The sequence below is a fragment of the Canis aureus genome, chromosome 20 (genome assembly GCF_053574225.1).
Source record: "Canis aureus isolate CA01 chromosome 20, VMU_Caureus_v.1.0, whole genome shotgun sequence".
NCBI classification, from domain to species: Eukaryota; Metazoa; Chordata; class Mammalia; order Carnivora; family Canidae; genus Canis; species Canis aureus.
The window spans coordinates 13,027,296-13,053,623 of NC_135630.1; the positions used below are offsets into that span (position 1 = coordinate 13,027,296).

The following is a 26,328-nucleotide window of genomic DNA, read 5'->3' on the forward strand; positions in this document are numbered from 1 at the left end:
ATTTAGGTGACAATGTTAACTTATTGCCTCATGTGAGAGTTTCTCCAGTATAATTTGGAAAAAAGGCTAGTGTTAGTAAGCCTGGCAATGAAAAATATCATGCTCTCATGACCCCCCTACATATCCATTTTCTCATTCGGCCAGATTTGAGTCCCTAACCTCTTCTATTAGATAAATGATACAGTATTTCAGTTCATTAGCTATATTTAATAAGGCATTCTATTTGTGCACACTATCTCTCAAGTTCTTCATTCAATAACATATCACAAATTATATATAAAACTCTTCATTCTCATTGAATGAAGTTCAAGGCTCTCATTGTTATATGCCTGATTAATGACAGTGATATTCTACATCTTATTCCTATTTCTAAACCAACAGATATGCTAAAGGTCTTATTTTTATCAGACTTTCTATAGCACTATCATCAAAGAAAGAAAGAAAGAAAGAAAGAAAGAAAGAAAGAAAGGGAAAGAAAAAGAGAAAAAGGGAGGGAGAAAGAGAATGAGGAAGGAAATCAAGTTGAGAACTCATCTTAACCCACATTTTTTTATCCTCATTTTCAAGTCCTCACTCTGATGCCATTGGAAGGAACATAAGCACTACAACAAAGAAAAAGCAGTGATTTTTCCATTTATTCCATCCACCCACATAAACATGTTGTAAAAACACATATACATAATTCAGGTAGAGTCATAACTCCTACTCTGTCTCTTCCTCACCAGCCAATCTGTATTTAATAATGGATTACTAATTATTTTATATAAATTGTAATGTGAAAATAATTGTATGAAAATCAAGGTACACTGGTGATAAAATGGTTTATCTTAGGATATGCTCAAAATGATGGTTATAAATGTTCAAAAATACTGTTATGTAGTGTTGAAGGGATTAGTCAAGTTTCCTACCGAAATGTTTCCTATAGACATCCTGACTAAAAGTTTCGTTCAGTTCTTAAGCCAATAAAAAGTCTCTTGAGAACAACATATGCTTAAAACATTATATAGATAGGGTATCTTCTGTGACTGAATTATGCATATGCATAAATTGGTTTAGAATATATAAAAATCTTGGGATGGGACTCTAACCATAGCAAAGACCTTAGTTATATCAGTTTTAATTTTTGTATTGTTAATTTCTAAATTTCTAAGCATTTCTGCAAAAGTTCTAAACATGAGTCACATTTCTAAAAATATATTTTCAGGTTTGCTGTCATTTTCTTCCAGTAACTGAAATAAAGTTTGGACTCTTTGGATAATTTAGAAAATATAATGAAACAGTAATCTAATGACCAGTAAAGTTCAGTAAATGTTCTGATGCATCTCTTTACTACCAGTAAAAAACAAATAGTAAGCTAATTTCATTACAGTTAATTTTTGGTATGAATAAAATATTAATTTAATGATAAGCTGTAATATAATAATACATAAAAGGAAAATACAGTTGAATTTATTTGTTTCTTTCTGCATAAGGAATGCTTCTCAGTTGCCCCAAAGCTTAAAATATTTTTTGATTGCAGAGGTTATTTTTTAAAATGATCTAAAAAGTTTCAAAACAAGGGGCGCCTGGGTGGCTCAGTCCATTAAGGATCTGACTCTTGATTTCAGTGAAGATCATGATCTCAGAGTCCTGGGATCAAGCCCCATGGAGGGCCCCTCCCTTAAAGTCTGCTGGAGATCCTCTCTGTCTCTGCCCCTCCCCACCCCATGCTCTCACTCTCTCTAAAATAAATGAATAAATCTTTATAAAAAATAAAAAATAGAAAGTTTCAAAATCAAATTTTGAGGAGTAAAATATGATCTAAGTAAAAATTAGTAAAACAAATAGTTGAAAATATTATTAGAATCCTAAAAGAATATTAAAATTAGTTCCATTAGTTAATATGAAGTTTCTATATTGATTAATATGACACTGTTTTTTCAAAATATATTTAATTAAATCGAAGTGACATATTTTTCTTAAAAAAACTGTATCCTTCATATTGCCATTCTTAAGTCATTCATACGTTTACCTCTCCAGTTGAATGCTTTTTAAAAATATGCAGCTCATTATATGAAGGAAGTTGACTTCATAATCACTTTCATAATAAAAACAGCAACACTTCCAAACACCAATCTGTCACTACAGTTCTGTTCAGTGTCTTTTGAGTATTCTGAGAGGAAATGAGAGCTCAAGGATCTAAAAACTTCCAACAGAATCCCTGAACATAACATCATGATATTCTTCCAACATCATCATGATATTCTTGTCTTTTTTTTTTTAAAGATTTTATTTATGTACTCATGAGAGACACAGAGAGAGAAGAAGAGACAGTCAGAGGGAGAATCAGGAGCCCGATGCCAGACAGGATCCCAGGACCCTGGGATCATGACCTGAGCCACAGGCAGACACTCAACTATTGAGCCACCCAAATGAAATAGTTGGCAAAAGTACATGACAAATACAAAATATAGTTACTTAATGCCTTGTGAGGTACAGGGTCCTAATATATGGTCAATAGGCTAGTTTAATTGGAAAGTATTTGGAGAAAAAAAATAATGTTTTGAAGGTAAACTGGATATCAGTTGATTCATGGGAGACACAACAGCATTTCCGTGAGGACACTTAAATATGGGGTAATAAATATACGAACATTCTAAAATATTAATATTAAGCTGAATAAATAAGTAGCCCCCACTGACTTACCCTGGCTCCTACCTAAGTATATACCTGAGCTGAGCCTTCCCAGCTGAGTTATTATCTGAATATTCCAGACATTCTGAGGGCACCTCAGATCATATAGAAAAAGTGGTCATTATTTGAGTTTGTTTCTTTCAGATCACTCTCAAGATTGGAGAGCCCTTAATATCGGCTTCTGGAAATAGAGCATGGAAAGAAGTTTGAGGTACCAACAGCTAATCCCCTTGCTATTTTATCTTCTCCAAAATATTGCCATCTGTCAGTTGCCTAGTGAAAAGCAAACTAATTTACACCTCTCTCAAATTTCTTCAATATCAACAAGTTCCCTTTCCACACAACTGCTGGGACTGTGCCTTAGTTATAGAAACACTGAGTCTCTGAAAAGCAATCAGAAGAATTCAGTTACTTTTAGTGTCTGTAGAAATTAGAGACCAGAAAAATGAGAAGAGTACAAAGGAAATAAAAATAATATGATGTATTTTCCCTTGTATTGTGTCTGCTCATGAAAGTGGTTTAAATTACTCGAATGTGTCACCAGTTAAACATAACTCATAAGAATATCTATTGATAGTAATATTAGAAATCTACAGAAGTTATTTCATTCACAATGAAGCAAAGCCACTTGATTATATTTTATTTCATTATGGTGGGTTGATGCTAGCTTTGCGTGCAAGACTTGTTGTACGTGAACCTATTTTAGCAAAAGAACTTCTAAAACCAGTCAACATGTTACTGTTTAATAAACATCATTGTTTAATAAGTTCAGGTGTGCATTTTTACGTAAAAAATACATATATTGAGTTAATGTTTTACCTGATATGTCATAGATTTACTGCAAACATAGCTAAAGAACTTTTAATACCATCAAAATGAAAAATAAATTTTGTATATTAATTTGAAATAGGCCAATATAATTTGTGATGGATAAATATTAAGTTTACAGTATCAAAAATTAAGTAAAGTTGTTTAATAAATATATTTCCCCATTTTATTCATTCATTGAAAGAAATAAAATGACATGTTGCTAGTTAGTAATAAACATGGAAGTAAAATCATTGTTCCTATATTTTACTACCCAAGAACTCATTAACTCACTTATAAGGCTTATTATTTCTGAATTTGTTTAACAGATAGGTTGATTGACTTGCTCAAGGTTTGATGATTCTTTCATTTTATTGGTAGGAGACGACTAAACCTCACTCACCTGGTATGAAGTATTTTACCAAAGTATTAGAAAACTCAGTAGAGGAATTAAAAATCAGTTAGTGGCAGCTGCATATGTCAATTGGCATTCATGGTTGTGCAGACTGATATGTAACTTTTGGTAGGCATTAAGTTTCTTTAAGGATACTTAATTTTGTGGAAATCTCCAAATTACACAATAACTTTTGCTAATGTTCAATGAACCATAGGTATGTACATAAATATACATAAATAATATTTAGACATATTATATGAGCATGTATTTATAGACAAAAATCATATGCAGTGTCAAAAATTATACAGACATGGGAAGACTCCTGACTTCAATTTATTTTTTGAATCTACCAGACATAGTTGTGATGTTATGTCGCTCTTGAGCAGAAAATAATGAAAAATATATAATGCCAACAGTATTAAAGTAACTTTCTCCGCATGAAGATTTGTAGAGGTCTGTGCTTGCAAAACACCAGCAGAGATATCCAGTCAGACCATAGAAAGCTTTGCCTTGCTCCTTCTTTAATCTTAGGAGAGGTGAAACCAACTAGATTTATAAAGATAAGTCATACCAACTGGAAGAATGATCCTCTTTCTCTTCCTGATGGTTTACTTTCATAAGAAAGTCAAAATAGTAAGTGGAAAATTTCTGTTTATAATTGACCAAATCCATGACCTTTTCCCTGTTTGAAAAACTCTTTTCTTAGAAATTCTAAACCCACTCAGCATAAGGGATCAGAGATAAGAAGTAAAAATTCTTCAAATGGATTTTTAGATATAATAGTGCTAGGGGAGAGCCCCACTTCCTATCTTTTGATCCCATGTCTGTGAATTCAGTACACAGGGAGGACAATAGCATTTACTGACCATGGTTTTAACAATATGCCAAATCTTGCAGAAAAAAAAAAAGCCTAAATCTCAAAGGTATGTCCTCCAAGCAGGTATAATAACTCACCTGTTAGCTGGCCATCTTCTCATATAATCAAATCAGTTACTTCCCAATGATGGGACTCATGGCAAAGATAGTAAATTCTTTGTGTGGGAACCAATTATTACAATTCCTTTGCTAAAAAATATATCCTGTTTGAAAGTTGAGAAATCTAACCTAAGTTGAAGATGCTTGTAAAATTAATTTGTATAGTAAATTATTCAAGAGGATAAAGGGCAGGCAGGGTAAGGGGCAAGTAAGCCAAGCAGTGTTGTCTCAGCTGAAACATAGCTTCAGGTTGATCACACTGAGAGGATTTGAAGTAAAAACATAAGCACAGAGGTTGTTTTGTCTTGAGACAAGGAAATAGTCCATTATACCCCATATCAATCTAACACTGGTTGCTGAGTTCAATGCTGCAGAGAAAGGTATAGCTCTAAGTTATTTGCAACCAATATTAATATCTGTAGGGTATGTGTGCATGTCTTAGTAAAGCCATGTCTCATTGGGCATGGAAATAGCAGCACACCATAGTCAATGTCGTGTGGGACAGTGTAGCACTGGATATAGAACAGTGAAGTCCAATCATGTTAACCCCGACTGGCATTATGGGCAATCCACATCTGAAATATTTACTTTCCCTATGAGGATAAAGGGCTGAGCCTCCATGATGAAAAAAATGTAATATAATTAGCCAGTCACCATTATCTCTGACTGGAAACCCAGGAATTTCTACTACGTCACAGAGTCATTATGTCAGTAATAACACCCAGATCATGGTGAAAAGAAGACCATACTGTTTTGTCTCCTGGCACAGAGACTTTGTTCAACAGCCAACTATTGAAAGCTTCTTCTACTATAGAAACCTTCTGATTTGACATTTCATGTGATACACAGATGTGTTCACTCTCTTCCAAGAACTATCCCTACATTTCTTTAGATTTCCTTGGACCAATTTGCCAGTATTAGTCTATGTAAAACTTTCCAAATTTTGCCCACCTGTTAGCCACTGTCCAAGAGTCCATGCAGATCCATATATTAGACCATTTTTTTATTTTTATGAGAAATGGACAACCAAACTTGTCTCATCTTCTGACCTTTGGAAAGTGAGTTTTTATAAAGTAGAAGATCCTCGTGGCTGGAGATTATTCAGGTCTATCCATAAACAGAATTGCAACTTACACTCTTTAAGGAGTTTGTCAGAAGGAGGTTACCATCAATCTTGGGTTTAGGAAGAGGCCTAACAAGAGAAGATACCATAGGATTGTGAATCATAAGCTTGAATAATTTACTTCTGTCTTCTCATCATGCTCAGGACTAGTCTGTATAAACCTCTTCTATTTAATATTACTACTAGATATATCAATTTTATGGGAAATTGGGGCAGCCTGGGTGGCTCAGTGGTTTAGTGCCGCCTTCAGCCCAGACCCTGATCTTGGAGTTCCAGGATCGAGTCCCATGTCAGGCTCCCTTCATGGAGCCTGCTTCTCCCTCTCCCTGTGTCTCTGCCTCTCTCCCTGTCTGTGCCTCTCATGAATAAATAAATAAAATCTTTAAAAAATTGGAAATTGGCTTAATCAAGGAAGAGACAGGATCGTGAAACAGTAATATACAACAAGCTTTGTTGGGTAACACTTAAGCAAGGTTGCATGAGAGAGGAAGTCCCTCCCAGCAAGATATTTTCCATGAAGTTGCATGAGGCTCTTTCCTACAAGAGAAATAGAAGCTATTGTGGGGAGAAACAAAATCAGAGAAGGGGCTAATTTGCTTAGCAGCAAGGTAGGAATTCTCTGGGTTATACAGTTCCATTAAAGCAGCAGAATTTTGAAGTCTTTTATAGCTATAGGGTTTGGCTTATTTATGGTTAGCAAATGTTGGATGCAGTTTACAGGGTATGAAAAGTAGTTCCAATCTAAATGACTAAACAGATGTCTAACTGCAATATACTTAAATAAATTAACTGTAAAGAATCTGAGTTTGGTGTTGGTAGGTTTGGGGCAATATGACTAAATACTTAGGATTGGGATTATTAGATCATAAGTGTCTAACTTTTAGGAAATGGTTAAAGTGCTTTCCAAAGTGGTATCATTTTACATTTCCACTAGCAGTGTGTGAGAGTTCCATTTCCTCCACATCCTCACCAACACTGGATATTAATATTACTAGGGGTTTTAATCTTAGCCATTTAAAAAGATTTGATTTATGAATATTTTCCCTTAGTGACTTATCTTTTCATTCCTGTATAGTTCTTTTTGAGAATGAATGGTTTGAAATTTTCTTAAGTCTAATTCATCATTTTAAAAATTGAGTTGATTTTTGGGCACCTGGGTGGCTTAGTCAGTTAAGTGTCTAACTCTTGAATTTGGCCCAGGTCATTGTCTTGGGGTCATGAGATAGAGCCCCATGTCAGCTCCATGCTCAGCTCAGTCTGCTTGTCCCTATCTTTCCCCTATCATGACTTTTTTGGGCATTCTCTCTCTCTCTCTCTCTCTCTCTCTCTCTCCCTCTCCCTCTCCCTCTCTCCCTCTCTTTCTCTCTTTTAAAATAAATAAATTAAAAATCTTCAAAATTGAGCTGATATTGCTTTTGATATCATAGCTAAGAATTATTTGTTTATGTTTAATCATGTTTTCTTCTAAGTTTAAAGTGGCTTTATAATTAGGTCTATGATTCATTTTAGTTACTTTTTATATATGTCATGAGGTATGGCTATAAATATTTTAAAATTACTTGTGGTAGCAAATAATTATATTTTGTGAATATAATAAAAATTAGTCTTTTGTTTTCATTTGTAATTTTTTATCATTCTTTAAATAGTTCTATATACCTATAGTAAACATAAGTATTTATTCAGCCAAATATCTTTCTCTAGAGGATAAAATGTTAAGTGGGAGGCAACATCAAATATTTAATTATAGATTATGATTGAAGATGGAAAAGAAAAGTCCATGCAATCATGGATAGGGAAAGCAGCAGGATCTGAACTGATGGGGAGTGATGGCTGTTGTGTGTGCAAGCCATGATATCTTTCATCTTTGAAAAGAGGTCTGAAAGTTAAGGAGGACTCCTCCCCACTTACCTCTGCATCTGCTTGTGTGTGTGTGTGCATGTGTGTGTGTGTGTGTGTGTGTGTGTGTGTTGTAGGGCACCATTTATCAGGAAGTACAACATTCATTTCCACCATATTGAAAATCCCTAGAGTGGGAGAAAACAGGGAAAGTTAAATGTACTCAGAAAAACTTGCTGGAATGTGGAATGCCCCAATGCCATGATAGATTAGCATTGCAATGTGGGATTTTTATTATTTGGAGCCCTTTATGTGAACTACCAAAGGTTTTCAAGCAACCTTTCGAGAGAGAAATTTTTATGTTATATTGTAAATGATTACCCTAGATGCGATGTGAACAGAGTATGGAGGGAACAATAGAGCATGTAAGGAAATAAATTAGTACACTAATAAATGCAGGATATTAAAATTGCATGGATATTTATGATGTGCGTTAGGCAGAACTTGGTAAGAAATTGGAAGAGTTAAGGAAACGGGAAACATCAAAGATGATTTAGTGTTTTCTAGCTTACAAAATTGTAATTTATTTAAGTAAATAATGGTAGAAGTAGCTTAGCAAAGTTTGTCTTTTAAAACATAATTTTGTAAAAACAAAACATTGATTTTGTTGTGTTTATGTGATAGCACATAAATTATGTGTTCATTGTGCCTGAGTGGCCCTGTCGGTTAAGCATCCAACTGATTCTGGCTCAGGTCATGATCTCAGGGTGCTAAGCTCAAGCCCTACATCTGGCTCTGTGCCAGCTTGAGATGCCCTCTTCTCCCTCTGCCCCACCCCTTGTGTGTGTTCTCTCTGTCTCTCCCAAATAAACTTAAAAATCTTTAAAAAAGAAAAAAAAATCCTGGTAACAGTGCTAAATTTTACTAAAGCATACATCACATAAACTCTCTGGAAATGTGTAATTTTAAGCATCCATTTCCACGATAGAGAGAGAGAGAGAATTTAAATAGAATTAATTAGTTCTATTCCTCTTTGTTTTACTTAGGGTTAAATAAAATAAAATCAGAAGGTTGCTAATTCAGGTTATTTCTGAAAAAGAAAGAATGAACACTTACCATTTAAGATTTACTAAAAAGTCATGCTCATTTTAAGGTTGTTGATTTTAATATTTAAAAGTTTGGAATAAGTATAATGATTTTTATATTTAATCTATTAGAAATTATGTCACCCATTATGTCAGTAACACTGCCCACCAGTTTTGGGGAACAGTCCTTAAGTAATAGATCTACAATGAAAAGCAACTTGAAAAAAAAATGAAAAAAAAAAAAAAAAAAAAAAAGAAAAGCAACTTGAGAGGACATACCAAGACAGCAAGATTAATTGGTGTTGCATTTTTAAATTTTAAATTTTTAAGAACTTTATTTTTTTAGTATATATGCATTTATTATATATTATATATTATATATATATATATGCATTTATTTATGTATTTGAGAGAGAGAGAGTGAAAGCAGAGGTAGGGACAGATGGAGAGCAAGAGAGAATCAAGCAGGCTCCCTGCTGAGCCTGGACCCCCCCCCCCTACATGGGACCTTGATCTCAGGACCCTGAGATCATGTCCTGAGCCAAAACCAAAAGCTGGATACTTACCCGACTAAGCCACTCAGGCACCCCTGTTACTGCACTAAAAAAAAAAATAAAGTAATAGTTAATAGACATGTTTAGAAGATTCATAAAGGAGAAATTTTCTACTGAATAACTGATATTCATAATGCCTTTTTTTATTTTTACTGGATTGTATTAGAGATAGCTCTCTAAAGTTAAATGTTTATGGCTATTCAACCTGTCTAAAGAAATTTCTTATTTTTTTTGTCTAAAGAAATTTCTAATAGAAATTTAACTTACACTCTTCATTTAAATTGCATTTGTACAAGATGATCCAATAAAATGTCACATTGTACTTGGTGACACTGATTTCATTTCAAGGATATCCTTTTGCTGGTTATGAATATAATGCATCTTTACAGGACAAATTTTTAACTTTCAGAGAAGAAAATAAGTAGCACTCATATGTCTACAGAGATTGCTACAGCACTAAGTTTGGGACAATTTTAAAACTTGTAGGAATGACTCTTGAAAGTTGCTTTCAGTTTGGTTTACTATTAAACTAGTCAATAAGTTGTGAAAAGGAATTAGTTAAGATCCCAGATAAAAGAAGGTGGCCTTAGCTCCCAATGTTTCTGATTTTTCAACTTCACGAATATGGGACTAAAATGCAGTAGATTTAGCAATACATTTAGAGTGAATCTACCAGGCAGAGATACCGAAATCCTCAGCTTCAGTGCCTTGAATTTAATTTTAGTCTTAGAAGAAAGTCAAGCCAAAATCAGTTAAAGGATATTAATTTATGTTATAATTATGTGGTTTTCTGGGGCACCTGGTTGGCTCACATGGTTAAGCACCTGACTCTTGATTTTGGCTCAGATCATGATTTCAGGGCCCTGGGATCCAGTTTCACACCATGTTATGTGCTCAGTGGGGAGTCTGCTTCAGGGTTCTCTCTCTCCCTCTTCCTCCCCCACTTTTTCTCAATCTCTCTCTCAAATAAATAAATAAATCTTTAAAAAAGAAACCACAGTTACATGGATTTTCCATTCTGTTTCTTACTATATTATCAGGTTCATTAGGTGTTTTGGTATATATTATCATTTATAATAAGAAACATAAATTTAGTTTCCTCTCATTCCTGGAACAGTGCTTCTAAAACTTTGGAATTTCCAGGAATGAGAGCTAGAGAAATTAGGTATCTTTTGTTATGTTAACTAAAACTTTTAGAAAGTTTCTGAGGAGAAGGTGATTGCCAGTGGAACCAACCTTAGGATTAGAGGGTTGAAATTCTCAGTTCCAACTCCTGACTTCTAGAGAGGGGAGGAAAGTGCTGGAGATTGAATCAATCACCAATGGCAAATTATTTAATCAATCATGCCTATGCCATGAAGTATCCACAAAAAACAAAAGGAATGTGTTTGGAGAGCTTCCAGGTTGGTGAAACAGAATGCTTCCACATGCCAGTACGCCAGGTCCAAACTCACAGGGACAGAAGCTCCTTGGTTCAAGACCTTGCTGTACATATCTTTCATCTAACTTTTGGTTTGTATCCTTTGAACCTCCTTTGTAAAAAAAAAACAAAAAAACAAAAAAAAACTCTAATGAGTAAACCTGTTTCCTCGGTCATGTGAGCCTTCCAGCAAATTAAAATAACCCAAGAACTGCCTTATGGAAACCTCTGATTTATACCCAGTCTATGAGAAGCACAGATAACAACCTGGGCTTGTGCCTGGCATCCGAAGAGTGGGGCAGTGTTGTGGGACTGAACACTTAACCTGTGGAGTCTACTAGTATTTCTGGGTAGATAGTACCAGAACTAAATTAAATTGTAGGACACACAACGGCTATCAGAGAATTGCTTTGTGTTGAGACAAACTCCACATGTTGGAATTGGTTGCTGAATCATATGTAATAAGCTTGTCTACAGCCTGCCACACTCAGAAGGGTCTATCATTTATGGATTTTCCAATATTTATACAGGGTGTAGTGTATAATACATATTACTTATCTTTATGCAAAAATACATAATAATAAATATTCAATTGTATTCAATATTATGATATATATAACAATATATATTCAATCATATATATGCATCTGTATCAATATGTTTTATCTATATATCTATCATCATTAAAGTCTTTCTCTACACTTTGTTTGGGTTATACAGCCCAAATAACTCATCTACTATAGAATCAGAAAGGAAAGGCTGCAAATACTTGGAAACACTTCCAATTCATTAGTGTAAGTATAAGGGAAAAGAGTCATAGTTATAAAAGTGGCATTTAGGTGAGCTACCTCAATCCTAGACAAAAGAGAGAGAGAATGGAGCAAAGAGAGGGAAAGAGAAAGGAAAAGTGTGAGAGAGAATGGAAATCATCTAGTGGGACAAAACTCAAGCTACATGAAGAGTAAGTGCCATCTGCAAACTATGAGAAGCTAAATGTGAGCCCCGCTCTCTTACTTTTGCTGCTTGGCAAAGACCAACAGCTGGCAGGAGCTAACGTGGTTCCTGTCAAGCAGGGCACACCTATGCCTTCAGACTATTAGTTTCCTTCTGAACCTCATAACACTCTTAGTATAATAGGTTGCTGTGTCCTTGGAACGATGTTACTATCATGATGCAAAAGCTCCCTCATCTAAAGATGAGATGGAGAAACAGCACCAAATATCTTACTATTTTTTAAAACTATACTATCAGTCCTGTTTATACAATGGTATTTTTGTCTCTATTTCCACATATTTTAATTTGATTGAAGTTTCCCTACATCCAGATTTATTTTTCTTTTCCCATGGGATACTGTACTGGGACGTGTTTCTGCCTTGATTATTCTTTGAATACTTCGGTTTCACTGCTGGCATAGCAGAGTACAAGGTGGGAGCCCTTCTCCTGTGTCTCCCTGGCCCGCCTCCCCATCAAGCCACAGACACCATGTTGTATTGGAAACAAAAAAAAAGCCTTTGTGGCCTAAAGTCATCCTACTTCTGCTTACTCTGTTATTTTCACTTAACTTGTTTCCAGTTTTGTTGTTATTATAAATTAGGATGCAATTAACATGCTTTACTTTCATCTTCATGCAAAGATCTCATTATTTGAGGGATATATTTATAGATGTAAATTTATTGGGTAAAAAGCACTTTTTAAGATTATTAATAAATATCCCTATGTTATAAAAATGTTTCTTGTATTCATCCTTTCACAACACATGTACTTATGATACCTGCAACCTATTTTTTAGTTAAAAATTTGTATGAGGGCACCTGGGGGGCTCAATCAGTTGAGCATCTGACTCAGTTTTGGCTCAGGTTATGATCTCAGGGTCATAATATTAAACCCTGAGTCAGACTCCAAACTCAGCACAAAATCGGTTTCAGATTCTCTCTTTTCTTCTGTCTCTTCCCCCCAATCTCACTCTGTCTCTCTAAAAGAGAAAATATTAAAAAAAAATTGTGTGCCCCATATATTGTCCATTAGTAAGATTTGACATATACCCATGAACTTTTCTCACTTTGTCTTCTGGAGAATCATTTCTTTGCAAGTGTTCTGTAGTTGTGATGTGGGTTTTTAGAACTTTGTAAATTTAAAATTTCTGCTTCAGTTTGGCATTTACTTTAAATTTTATGTGCATCAATTTAAAATATTACCCCGTCAAATTGCTAACTCTTTTATGTTATATAATGTCATGTCAATATAATTAAAGTACACATCTACCTTGTCAATATAATTAAAATACACATCTACCTTGATTTTTAAATTTAAATTTTATTTTTCCTCTCAAATTCTTTAGCTCATTTAGAAGGGACTTTGCTTTATTATTTGTGCTAGATATGTCTCCCAATATTATTTATTTAATAAGCTACCCCTTTCTCATTAATTCAAATCAATTTTATCTTTAAATAAACCTTTATATACATTGAATTTCTTATATTTTTATTCTACATAATCTGTTTTGTCAGTCATGACAGTGACTATGTCACTAATATAAGCTAAATGGTAGTTTTATGTAGTGCAAGGTCTCTCAACTATTCAAATAATTCACTTTCATATTACTTTTTAATTTTAAAGTTCATATGTGTGTATATGAATGTATATATTTATTTTACCATTTATATTCATATATTATATACACATAAATTTACATAGAGTATAAATTTAGAATGGCTACATCAAAATCTTTTTCCAAAATTATAAATTGTAAAACACATTGCATTAATATTTCAAAATGATTTGAGAATTTGGTATTTTGCCATATTAAGTCTTGCCTATAAAAATTACTGATGTTAAAAAAAAAAATTACTGATGTTTTTCCATGGATAGATATCTTGACTTGAAAGCTTTAAGTTCCAAACTCTATCCCCACACAGAGTTGTGTATATTTCTTCTTATGTTCTTTACAGGATAGGCACATTACCTGGGGAGATTCAGAGAGCACTACTCCATAAAGCAAATAAATATTAACCCTAAAATCCTTGCAATTAAAACAAACAAATCAACAATAGAAGGACAGTGTCATTATAGGAACTTCTGCGATTAAAGTGTTATGGTTAGTAGTCAAAGGCAGTATCTAATGAAAAAGGAAGTTAAACCCCTACAGGACTTAAGCATCAACTAAAGGCACAACTTGGTAGCTAAAAAATAAGTATGCAGAATCTGAGACTAGTCCTTAATTTTTAAAATTATGTCTCATCCCATTTAGTTCTTCAAATTTTTTTTTGCCATCCTGTATATTTGTTATTCAAATAAAATATTTGAGCCAATTTATACACACAAAATCAAAGTGGATAATACAAAATTAATTTAAGTAAAAGAAGTATCTAATAGACCAAAAGAGTAAAAAAAAAAAAAGTGAAATATACTAGGAAGTGAATATTAAACAAATATGTGCAGTGATTTCACCAAATGTATTATAGAAATGTTTTTGCAAAACTTCAGATGTGGTATCATATTTTTTATTTCAATTTTGATCAAATTAAATTTCTTTAAATTTAAAATCCTGACATACATGGTCAAAGATATAGTACTTTTAGGAAATCTAAATCAAGTTCAAATGCTTAACACATCAAGGGGAAAACTCTGCTATATCTCATTTAGGAATTGTCTATATAAACATAACATCTAAAAACCGCAATATCTCATACTGTAACTCAGCATGTATGATTTTAATAAATGGTTTTGTTATTAAATGCAACACTTTTTTTGAAAAAATATATTTTATTTCTATTATTAAATATCCATATGGTCTTCTTTACAATTGCAATCTACTGCTGAAAATTGTGCCCACAAATTTTCACAAAAGCCAAATTATTAGACTTGTTTTTAAAATTAAAGTTTTAAGAAAAAGAAAGGGACATGAAAAGACATAGTTATGTGAAAAAAAGATTCTTTAATGATGGAAGAAATTATTTCATAGCTCTACATGTTCCTCTGTATTTCATTTATTTCTTTAGATTTTTGTATCACTATGTTTGCTAAATAGAGATACTAAATTACTAAATTACACCTCATCTGCTTAGAGATAGATATTTGTAAATCTTGATACAGATTTCTTCCTTTCCTCCCCAATTCCACTTTATCCCACAAAATCATTAAACTTTTCGTTGTTATCTATACTGATAAATGGGGCAAACTACCATGAGACAATTGCAATTGAAAATGTGTCTCTGAGAAAAGACAGATACAGGGCACTTACCTATTTTTTCCTCAGACGATTCTTACACTCTTGTTTATTTTTAAATTATTTATTAATTGATAACATTGCTATTGGTCATCTGTAATATTAACTTACAATACCAGTATTGTAGCATGCATATATGTGTAAATATGTGTATAATGAGTGAAAAAAGAAGCCATTGTATCAAAATAGAGAAAACACAAAGACTCCCTTGCTTAACAAATGATACAAAAGCACTTTTCTTCAAGTTAGCTCCACAGTGGAAATGAACAACTCAATCAGAGTCAAAGTGTTAAAAGAATTGTAGTGTAATGCTCAAATCTCATATATAATTACAAGCAAACAAAAATTAATAATTAACCAAAAATTAATGTAAGAATGATCAACCAAAATCTGTTTCAATTTCTATAAAATTATCAGGTACCAAATTCATTAAATTGCTTATGCTCCTGTTTCATTCACCATTGAACATTAGCCTTATTCAAACTTCTGAAAACCTCCTAATTACATATCAAAGAGGTAGGTGAATATGAAGATTCTTAAAAGCATTTGTGATGTTTTGGTGACATCAAAATATAAATATTATTGCAAATAGCTTTTCCTCTCCAGAGACATAGAACACTCTTTAGGTGGTGTTTTTTTGTTTGTTTGTTTGTTTTTTTAGATTTTGTTCATTTATTTGAGAGCATGAGAGAAGGAAAGATCACAAGCAGGGGGGAGAGGTAAAGAGAGAAGCCGACTCCCTGTTGAGCATGCAGCCTGATGTGGGACTTTATCCCACAATCCTGGGATCATGACCAGAGCCTTAGACAGATGCTTAACCTACTGAGCCACCCAGGTACCCCATCAGTTTATTTTTAAAGTTTTTATTTAAATTCTAGTTAGTTAACATATAGTGTAATATTGGTTTTAGGAGTAGAATTTAGTGATTCATCACTCACATATAACACCTAGTGCTCATCCCAATAAGTGCCCTCCTTAATACTCATCACCCACTTAACCTATCTACTGCCCACTGCCCTCCAGCAACCCTCAATTTGTTTTCTAGAATTTAGCATTTCGTATTGTTTGCCTTCCTCTCTATTTTCATCTTATTTTTTCTTCCCTTCTCCTATGTTCATCTGTTGTGTTTCTTAAATTTCACATATGAGTGAAATCATATGGTGTCTGTTTTTATCTAACTGCCTTTATTTGCTTAGCACAACACTCTCATCATTGAGAGTGGCACATCCAATGGTGGAACACATCCACATCATTGAGAATGGCAAGATTTCATTCTTTTTAATGGCTGAGTAATATTCTATTGCATACATATACCACTTCTTCTTTATCCATTTATCAACTTATGCACATTTGAGCTCTTTCCATAATTTGGCTATTGTTGATAATGCTGCTATAAACACTGGGGTGCATGTATACCTTAGAATCTATATTTTCATATCCTTCAGGTGAATACCTAGTTATGCAATTATTCAGTTTTTGTTATGATACGTTTACCCAATCTAGTCCTTCACCAGTGTACAGAGTAATTAACACATTTGTCATTAAAAGATGTTTCATTAGGCAGCTCAGAAGGAGCCATTGGGTGGCTCAGAGGTTTAGTGCTACCTTCAACCCAGGGCCTGATCCTGGAGACCTGGGATCTAGTCCCACGTCAGGCTGCCTGCATGGAGCCTGCTTCTCTCTCTGCCTGTGTCTCTGCCTCTCTCTCTCTCTCTCTGTCTCTCATGAATAAATAACTAAAATCATAAATAAATAAATAAATAAATAAATAAATAAATAAATAAATAAATAAAATGTTTCATTGAAATATTGAGTAGATGTGTTATTTTCATAAAATTTGTGGGCATCTATGCTAGTGCTAGCTAAGTTTTCCAAGTGTATATTAATTACAAGGCACAAAAGAAATAAAATTGCAAAATTTTGTAAAGCTGAGCAAGAAAGGCAAAAATCAAGGAATTATATAAAAGATGAGTTGGTAAGGATAATATTTGTAAACTCAATGCTTTGGGGAAAGTAGACATTAAGTTACTTGCTCATTAAACTGAATAAGTTTTCACTACAGATGTCTTTTTTTCTTACATTTTTCCATAAACTGTTCAGATTATGCAAGATAAAAAATTTCAGTGAAGAAATTTGTTGTTTCCTTTTTAAGATTTTATTAGTATTCAAATACTTTTCCAATTTGTTAAGAATAAGAATATTCTTATCCATAGGAAGATGTGTGCTGAGACCTTATTGTCAAAAAAGTTAAATCAGCTACTCTAACTTCTGATAAACAACATAACTAAATGAAGCAGAATATAATAATATAATATTATTATATAATATATATATTAATGCTAAAAATATAATATGCTATATATATATAATATAATAATGCTAAAAAGAACAAGAATATAATAATGCTAAAAAGAACAAGAACAAAAAGAGAAGCATGTTGACACAATAGGTTGAAATTTGTTTTCTTCCTTAAATCTATATATTTGAGTAGCCATTATATTGATTTTATTATGTGTTAATTCCAATTTTAGTGATGCCTAGGCAAAGAATACACCAATTAACAAAACAAAGAACACACCAATAAAAGAAAAAGTCAATTTCCACTGTGAGTTTTATACTCACTGAACAATTATCCCAATAGTCTGCCAACTTTGTTGTAAAATGTATAAGTTATTTCTTCTTGCCCTTTTCCCTCCTGGGCAGCTCTGTCCTATATAGATACACCCATCTGTGCAAAACCCACATCCTTCTGATTAATGTGCTGCTACACTTTTAAGATTGGGAACTGTATATTTAGTTCTTGCTCTTGGAAGTTGTTGGAAAGTGTCACGTTTATAGAAGAAAATGATAGTTTAAGTTCTCAGAACTTCCTTTCTCCAAAAAATACCTTTTCCTCAGAAAGAGGAATTTTATCTGGTATTTATGTGAAGGACAACTATTGTTGATAGGATCTTGTGTGTGTTGACTATATTTTTTCAATGAATGAATATTCATCACAAAGATATGCATTTTAAACTCATAAATTAGTTTACTTTAAGATGGATCGTGTTTAAACTTTATGAGAGTAGAGATTCCATATATCTTCCATAGTCTTTTCTGGTTTCCATTGTATCCTGTATTAAAATATCTTTCCTAAATAATTTACTGACTCAATTGTTCCTAAGGCCTATTTTTGTCATTTGTTTTACACTTAGTCCTGAGCTAGATGTTGCAAAACACATGACAAATATGCCATTTTCTAGCTTCAAGGAATTTATTCCACTAGAATAGTCAACATAATTATTCATTGGAATCGATTAAACATTTTCCTTGTTTTTTTTTCCTTTGAACTAATTATGAGTCAACAAAAATGTATTAACTCCTACAGAATACTAGAAACTCTGCTAGTTGGCAAAGATTGAAGACATAAGATATTTTCCTCCTTGCAAGCAAAATTTTTTCTTTGCTAAGTTTTAAAATCATACATTTTTATTATATACTAAAAAATTAGAGATAACTAATTTGAAGCATGTATATATACTTAAAAGGCAGTTTCATACATTAGTATTCTTTTATTCAGTGATAAATATGAGTATACATGAAATAAATATAAATGCAAAATAAACACAGGAAAATTTATCAACACATTTCTCTTCCCTTCAGTTATTTTATGTTTTCTATATCTTAATGGGTCCTATATTTTTTTTATGTGAAGGTGAAATGTAAATATAAGATCGTATTAATAAAATAGTCATATTTACATTATGGATATGCTTATATGTATTTCTATTAACACTTGAGATGCTAATTTTCTTTGGTAAATGCACTAATAAGAAAGATAATTGTGAAAATAAGTACCAGGCAGCTCTGTAGATGAGAGGGTTGTTTATGGGTTAAAATAAATAATTCTACCTATTAAATATGACTTGTGCAGTTTGTTGCTTGATCTCATCCCTAATTGAAGTAACAAATTAGTGTTTTCCATATCCATATTGAGAGATAACAAAAATTTTAATTCATTACTTCTTAATATGCAAGTTTGTTTCAATATTTTCCTGTCTTCTAATTTACAAAATAATAGTGATAGTAATATTAGCCTGAAAGAAATGTATCCACGTAAAATTCAAAGAACTTGGGGGGTAACTGAAGATAAGTTATTAGCTGCAGAATTACTGACATCTTGTTTTTATTACTTTAAAACATGTATCTTTATTCATCTCTTACAAACAGACATAAGAGCATGCATTATTTTTTCTCCAGTCTTTATTGATATTATAGATGAAACAGAGTATAATAAACTAACCAGGAAACAAGTTGTCTATTTTACTGAAACTTTGCAAATGATATGTTTTCTTTTGTTGTTTGATAAAAAAATTAATGATGATCTATTTTTATGAATTATGTAGTTTTAGTTTCATCACAAGCAAGTTCTTCAACCTTATATCAAATCAGCTAAAATTTAATGGTAGACTGAGTAGGAATTGTTATATATCTGTAACAGTTAAAATGATGATGTATATATTATCTGATTTTTGGACTCTTAAGCAACTTCTTGGGCAACTCTCTTTCACTCATATTTGGAATAAGAGTTAATATTTAAAAAGATAACATAACAGAATTCGGGAAGGAAAGGTAATTTTAATAGAAGGTGTAACATTTACTGTTCTAAGTAAAGATTACAAATGTCAAACATGACAGTGTCATATCACAAAGAAAAATATAACAAACACACAAAAGATAATTTGCATGTTAAAATTCAGAATTTAATGTATCAATAACTTTGTAAAGGGAAGAGAGAAGGCAAACTATGTTAATTCTTAGAGAGGACAGAAAGAAAACAATGCAATTAAAATAGTCTTACATCTGAATTTAATAAACAATTCAAAAATATAGTTCTAAGTTCTTGCTTAATTTTGACATTATATGAATCAATTAAATGTACCTTAAAAATTATATTTACAGAGCACCTGGATGGCTCAGTTGGTTAAGCATCTGCCTTCATCTCAGGTCATAATTCCAGGGTCCTGGGATCAAGTCCTGCACCAGGCTCCCCACAGAGCAGGGAGCCTGACTCTCCTTTTGCAGCTCTCTCTCTCATGAATAAATAAAATCTTTAAAATATTATATTTACATAATTTATATAGTAATAGATAGAAATTAAGAAATACCAAAATTCCTTTGCATATGATATACCCTTACAAAAATGAAGTTGTATTTATATATGTGTGTATAAATATATATATACTTATGAACATACATTTATATAATCAAAAATTTTTACAAGTTTTCTTTTTAGCTCAGATTTATTGAGGAATAATTTACATACTACAAAACTCATCCTTTTTAGTAAGTATTTCTATTTATTTTTAAAGGAATCTTAAGTCTAACAATCTCCAACTGAGCCATTTTGGCTGATTTTTATTTTTTGATAAAGCCATATAACGTGTAATCAGGACCACAGTCAAGATCTAGAACAATTCTATTGTCCCACCAAATTTTTCATGCCTTTAGTAATCAATCCTTACAATCCATCCACTCCAGCTACGGAGGAACACTGATCTCTTTATGTTCTTTTGTTTTTACAAGATTTTCTTTCATGCTGACTTTATTATGAATTTTTGAGGTGTGTAACAATATTCCATATTAAATCAAAGTATTAAAATGCTCTTTAACAATATAAAAGTAATTTTTGCATCAGATTCTTGTTTTACACTCACAGAGTATATGTGTGTATTTCCTATGGCCAATTAGAGTAGTAAACTGATATGTACCTAAAAATAACATTTTAGCAATTCCTTCTGTAATTCATGATCAAAAGCTTGAAAGTTCTCTCTTTTACAGATTAGAGATTTGCCTTTTCATGTTAACCTTTTAAATATTATTTGCTCATAAATTTTCATTATTATTCTAAAAATAGCTTTCTTATTTTACTGTAGTTCTTCTTCTGTCACTGAATTCCCTGAGAATTTCCCAGTGCATTTTTATCTTATAATTTAATCGTAATTATTTTTGAAATATTATATATAATAATATTACTAATTTTCTGTTTGTTTCCTGAAAGATACCCTTTCATAGTTTGAAGTTACAATAGTATTTTATTTCAATATCAATAAAGTTGAAATATAGAATTAAACTGTTCAACGTGTAGAAAATCAGATGCCTTCCAAATCTGATGGTTATGAAGTTGAAAATCTTCAATTTAAAAATGATAAAACAGAGGCTCAGAGAAGATGTTATTCTTGGAGAACATAGATATAATTAACAAAGCATGTATGGTGGATTCATAATTTACATTTCTACATAAATTTACATAGATTGGAGACATAAGTAGAGTTTGTGTTAGGACACCCATGATCTAATACTTGCTTTACCACTAACTATGTGAACTTCTTTCCAGACCCTTTGTGTGTTTTTTTTCCCCCATATACAACAAATGGGTATCCCAATGGTCCCTCCTATTGCTAAAATATTTACTTTTAAAAAATCCCTTAAAATTTATTATATTAAAAAAGTCACAAATGTTCTACGAAATTATCTGTATTTCTGATGCAGAAAACTAAATATTAACAGAATAAACTAAATATGCAGTTCACTTAGTCTAATTTACATATCCTTAATTTATTCATTAAAAACTCAGTAATATAAACAATACAATAATTATTCAACAAATATATAATAGTCATTCTCTTTAGGTTTCAAATGAGATTCCACTGGACACCCTAATTATGAATTTAATCCCCATGATACAATGCTTCTTGTTAGCCATTACTGTAATATTCATTACAGTTGATTTTATGATAGATTTTTGTTAATAATTTAGTTTGTCCTTCTTCAAAGATATTTCTCATGCTGTAAATTCCAGTGAACAATTATTTTAAGTAACATTTTTAAATATTGATGACAGACACTTATAAACAACTTCTATCTATTCACTTATTTAATGACATACACAGTAAACTTCACACACACATAAAAAAGTCAATGTAGCTTACAATGTATAAAAATCACAGTGAAAATATTAATTATGACATGTAAAAATCCACTTCAAAACACTGCTATTGTTATTCTCCTTATGAAAAGTATAAAAATATGTTTTCCTATTAAATGAAAGATCATGAGAATTTAATATGCACAGAGGAGGATTAATAGGAAATTTTGGAAGAGAATTTTGATTAGTTATTAATTAGACTGTAACTAAGGCTAAATTATATAAATACCCAATTTGATTTATTCATCGAATAAAACAAATTGTTTCTTAGAACTTGTATATATATTTTATTTAAAAAGAGACTGTATGAGTGGATGTTAAGGATAGTCAATCAACAATATACTAGAAGAATAAAACCACTTTTAAAAAAGAAATATTTCAAGCTATAATAGGACTTACTTGTCTAAGTATGTGTTGGTCTGTGTGAAAATAAAAGGGAGGTTAAATTCAGATCTAGAGGATCAACTTTCCATTTTGTAAGAAGCCTGTGGAATTCATCTGATCATGTATCTGCCTGGGATGTCAAAGAAATATGAGAAATGGCATTTTAGCTCTATTCCTAGATAAAACACAAAAATTCAAAGAAGTGGAAATATACATTTTGATAGTGTTACAGAAACTGCATTTCCCAAAAGTATTGTTTGGCATCATTTTGAACACACAAAAAACTCTGATTTGGTCTGTTTACCACAATGAATCCTTAAGTTTTTCCTTTAGTTACTCTTATTTTTGGAAAAATAACAATGTCTGCATTTAAATTTGTGCAACACATCTCATAAGGCTATATTAAATGGGGTTATATATAATCACTTTTCACAATAACATGAATTCACAAATAAATTCATTTTAATTACAGTTGAGTAAATTAAATTTTGATTCTTAAAATACAAAACCTGATATTTTTGCTATTTTTAATAATACATTTTTGAAAATAGCTTTTATATAAAACTTGAGGGAAAATGTTGATATATCTGAACTTGTACACCAGAAAAATTATATATGACTAATATCTATATGTTTCATTAATTCTTAGGTGTCCCTTCTGATTTTCCAGAATATAGACATTCCTTCAAAGGAAAATAGTTTATAGGCAATTTCCAAATTACCGGTGGTTGTTTTAAAACTATCATATAATTTTTAAAAAATTATTTATTTGACAGAGAAAGAGAGAGAGCACAAGCAGGGAGAGTGGTAGGCCGAAGGAGAGGGAGCAGCAGACTCCTGACTGAGCAGAGAGCCCTATGCAGGTCTAGATCCCAAGACTCTGAGATCCCACTGAGCCACCGGGGTGCTCCTTAAACTATCATTTTAAAATCAGTTACTATTGATGACAATTGACATCTCCATGAAAACAATCAATGTCTTAAATTTTAGGTTTTTTGAAGTACGATTGCTTCTATGCCCAGGCAGTTGAATGTATCGAAAGTAACACAGTAAAATGCTAGGAGCTTCCCCTTAAGTTCCTGCTTACTAGCCTCAAGCAAGTCATTAATGCCTCACTGCAATTCTCCTACACTTCCTTTGTCCAAATCTCCCAAATGACTGTTGCACATTCCACTCTCTCCTCCAACTGACAATCCATTCTCACCTCCAGCTGACAAAGTCATCTAAGGATTTCCATAGATTTCCACTATCATAACATCCAACTGCCAAGATCATTTGCATTGGGCACATTCATAAGCCACAATTCATTTTTTTTTTTAAATGTGAATGCTATTTAGTAGAACAAAACTCCAGCAGAAAATGCTGTTAAAGATACACCCTGGAGTTACAAAATTGGCAGTCTTGCCTATCAATTTATGTGCCCAGAGACTCTAATCATTACTCATAATATATTAATCTTGCTCTACTCTAAATCCAATCCCATCACTTCTTACATATAAATAAATAAATAAATAAATAAATAAATAAATAAATAAATAAATAAATAAATGAAATTTCCTTTCTCTCTCCTATGTCACAAGTTTTTATGCTCTGCCAAGATTTGTCCAAGTCTTCCGTGGAAAAAGAGCCACAGTTTTCCATGATCATCCTCTCCCCTGTCATGTACAACTCCATTTCTCAAATCTTTTTTTTTTTTTTAGAAAATTCCTAAAAAGATCCTTTCTACATGTTGTGTCTAATTTTATCAACCTTTTCAGTAGAATTCACCCTCTACCCCTCAACTCAAAACCATTTCTATCAACCTACACACTGCCAAATAAAATGGTAACTTGCCAGTCTTTATCTTACCTTACCTATGACAGAATTTAACAGAAATAAATAATTTCTCCTTCTTGAAATATATTACTTGGATCCAGGTCACCACTTCTTACCAGTTTGCCTACCACTCATTGAGTATTCCTTCTAGGTCTCCTTTCCTGATTTTTTCACTGCTCTTTCGTTTTTCCATGTTGAATGGCTGTAGAGTGTGGTTCTTGAAACTCTCCTCATTTATACCCACATTCTTTCATTTTATGATGTTATACAAATTATTGCCTTTAAATGCCATCTATAAATATGTACCTGAGTACCACATTTGTGTCTTCAGCCCTGTATTTCGAAGTACATACACAACTCCATACTTAAGAGAATTATGGTCCAACATTTTGTATTTTGTTTCCAAACAAGAGCAAAAAAATCTATACTCCTAATTTTATCACTCATAAAAATACAAATATTCCTTATTAAAAAAACTCTGAAAGACATGTCAAATATATTCTGAATTTGTAAAGATTATTTCAAATTTATAGCTATTATCATGTTTAACATATGTATTTCTACTATGAGACATCTCAAATTTAAAATGTCATGAACTCATGCTCTGAATTCTGCTATCTCTGCAGTCTATCATCCCAGGCAAGTCTATCCTTCTAGATGCCGAAGACAGTATCTTTGGCAAGATGCCTAATTCATCTATTTTCTCAAGACACTATAAATTCTGTTAGTTTTACCTTCAAAATACATACAGAAACTAATTACTTTTCACTATTTCTACTCAATTATATTTATTTTGACCTCTTTAAGAAGCTAATATCTCTCTCTAGAAGTATTGCATCAGCACCCTAACTTGTCACCTTGAATCCACACTCTTTCTCAAGCCTACAACCACAGTGATCATGTCACTCTTCTGCCTTAAAGTCCTTTATTTATTTTTTATATGAGATAGAGTGAATGGTCAAAGTCCTTAAAATAGCAGAGGTATACAAGAACTGACTTTTAGTTAGAAAATGGCATGTATACAGTGTCATTCAATATATTTTAAAATGTAAACATAAATCTTTTTTTTAAGATTTTATTTATTTATTCATGAGAGACAGAGAGAGAGAGAGAGAGTGAGAAAGAGAGAGGTAGAGACAGAGGCAGAGGGAGAAGCAAGCTCCATGCAGGAGCCCAATGTGAGTCTCAACCCCGGGACTCTAGGATCATACCTTAGGCCAAAGGCAGACGCTCAACCACTGAGCCACCCAGGTTCCCTAAACATAAATCTTAACATAGGGCAAAAGTGTAAAACAAACAAAATCTAATAATAAGAGTATAAGTACAAAATACAATATAAAGCAATATCATTTACAGCCTTAAACTAAAATTCCTTATTATAGACACTTAAAATGAGTAGTAATATGGTTTAGCTGATAGTTCCAGTGATCAAGTTCCCAGGATGTAGCTCAGCTTTTACGAAAAATTCTCTATTCTCTCAGGCTGCCTTACAACTGGGTTTTCATACATTACATTTCAATAACTCAAAGAAACCAACAAAACTGGTGCCATTTAACAAATGAAGTGCTAACACAAAAATTTTAAATTATATTCAAAGAAAATATATCATAACCAAAAAAAGTGTTGTCTCATTAATGCAAGTATGTTTGTAGGTGACATAATATGGCCTCAAGCCAAATATCTAAGTAGATGTAACAAAGACTTTTTTGTTGTTGTTGTTTTTGTAACAAATACTTTTTAAAAATAAAAATTATACATTCCCCCATAATACTGAAAAGATTAAAAGGAATCTTTAACAAAGTTAAAAATTATTTCAAACCAATAGCCATTATTGCATTTTACAGAAGCAGTTAAAAATGGTAAGTTGACTTAAAAACATTCATAATGTGTAAAAAACCATGGAATGATGCTTATCTATAATGATGTAAATATGATAAAAATTCAATGGACTCACAGAGTATAAACATAAGTTAAAACTATAACAGCATATTCATTAAAAGGAACGAATGAATGAATAAACTAGAAAGAAGTGTACCACATGGTTATCTGCTGTTAGGATTTGATGAT

General features: G+C 32.1%; 1 long non-coding RNA gene across 7 annotated transcripts in view; it reads right to left on the reverse strand.

Moving 5' to 3' along the window:
* The window catches only part of LOC144291482 (uncharacterized), an 89,605-nt gene that overhangs the window by 23,615 nt on the left and 39,662 nt on the right, over positions 1–26,328 (reverse strand). For 6 of the 7 annotated variants that reach the window (XR_013358763.1, XR_013358764.1, XR_013358758.1 and 3 more), the window contains 2 exons: positions 9,463–9,496; positions 5,804–6,044 (listed from right to left, as the gene is read on the reverse strand). This is a non-coding gene — a long non-coding RNA (uncharacterized LOC144291482). The remainder of the gene's footprint in view (positions 1–5,803; positions 6,045–9,462; positions 9,497–26,328) is intronic. The other variant, XR_013358762.1, reaches the window with a different exon arrangement.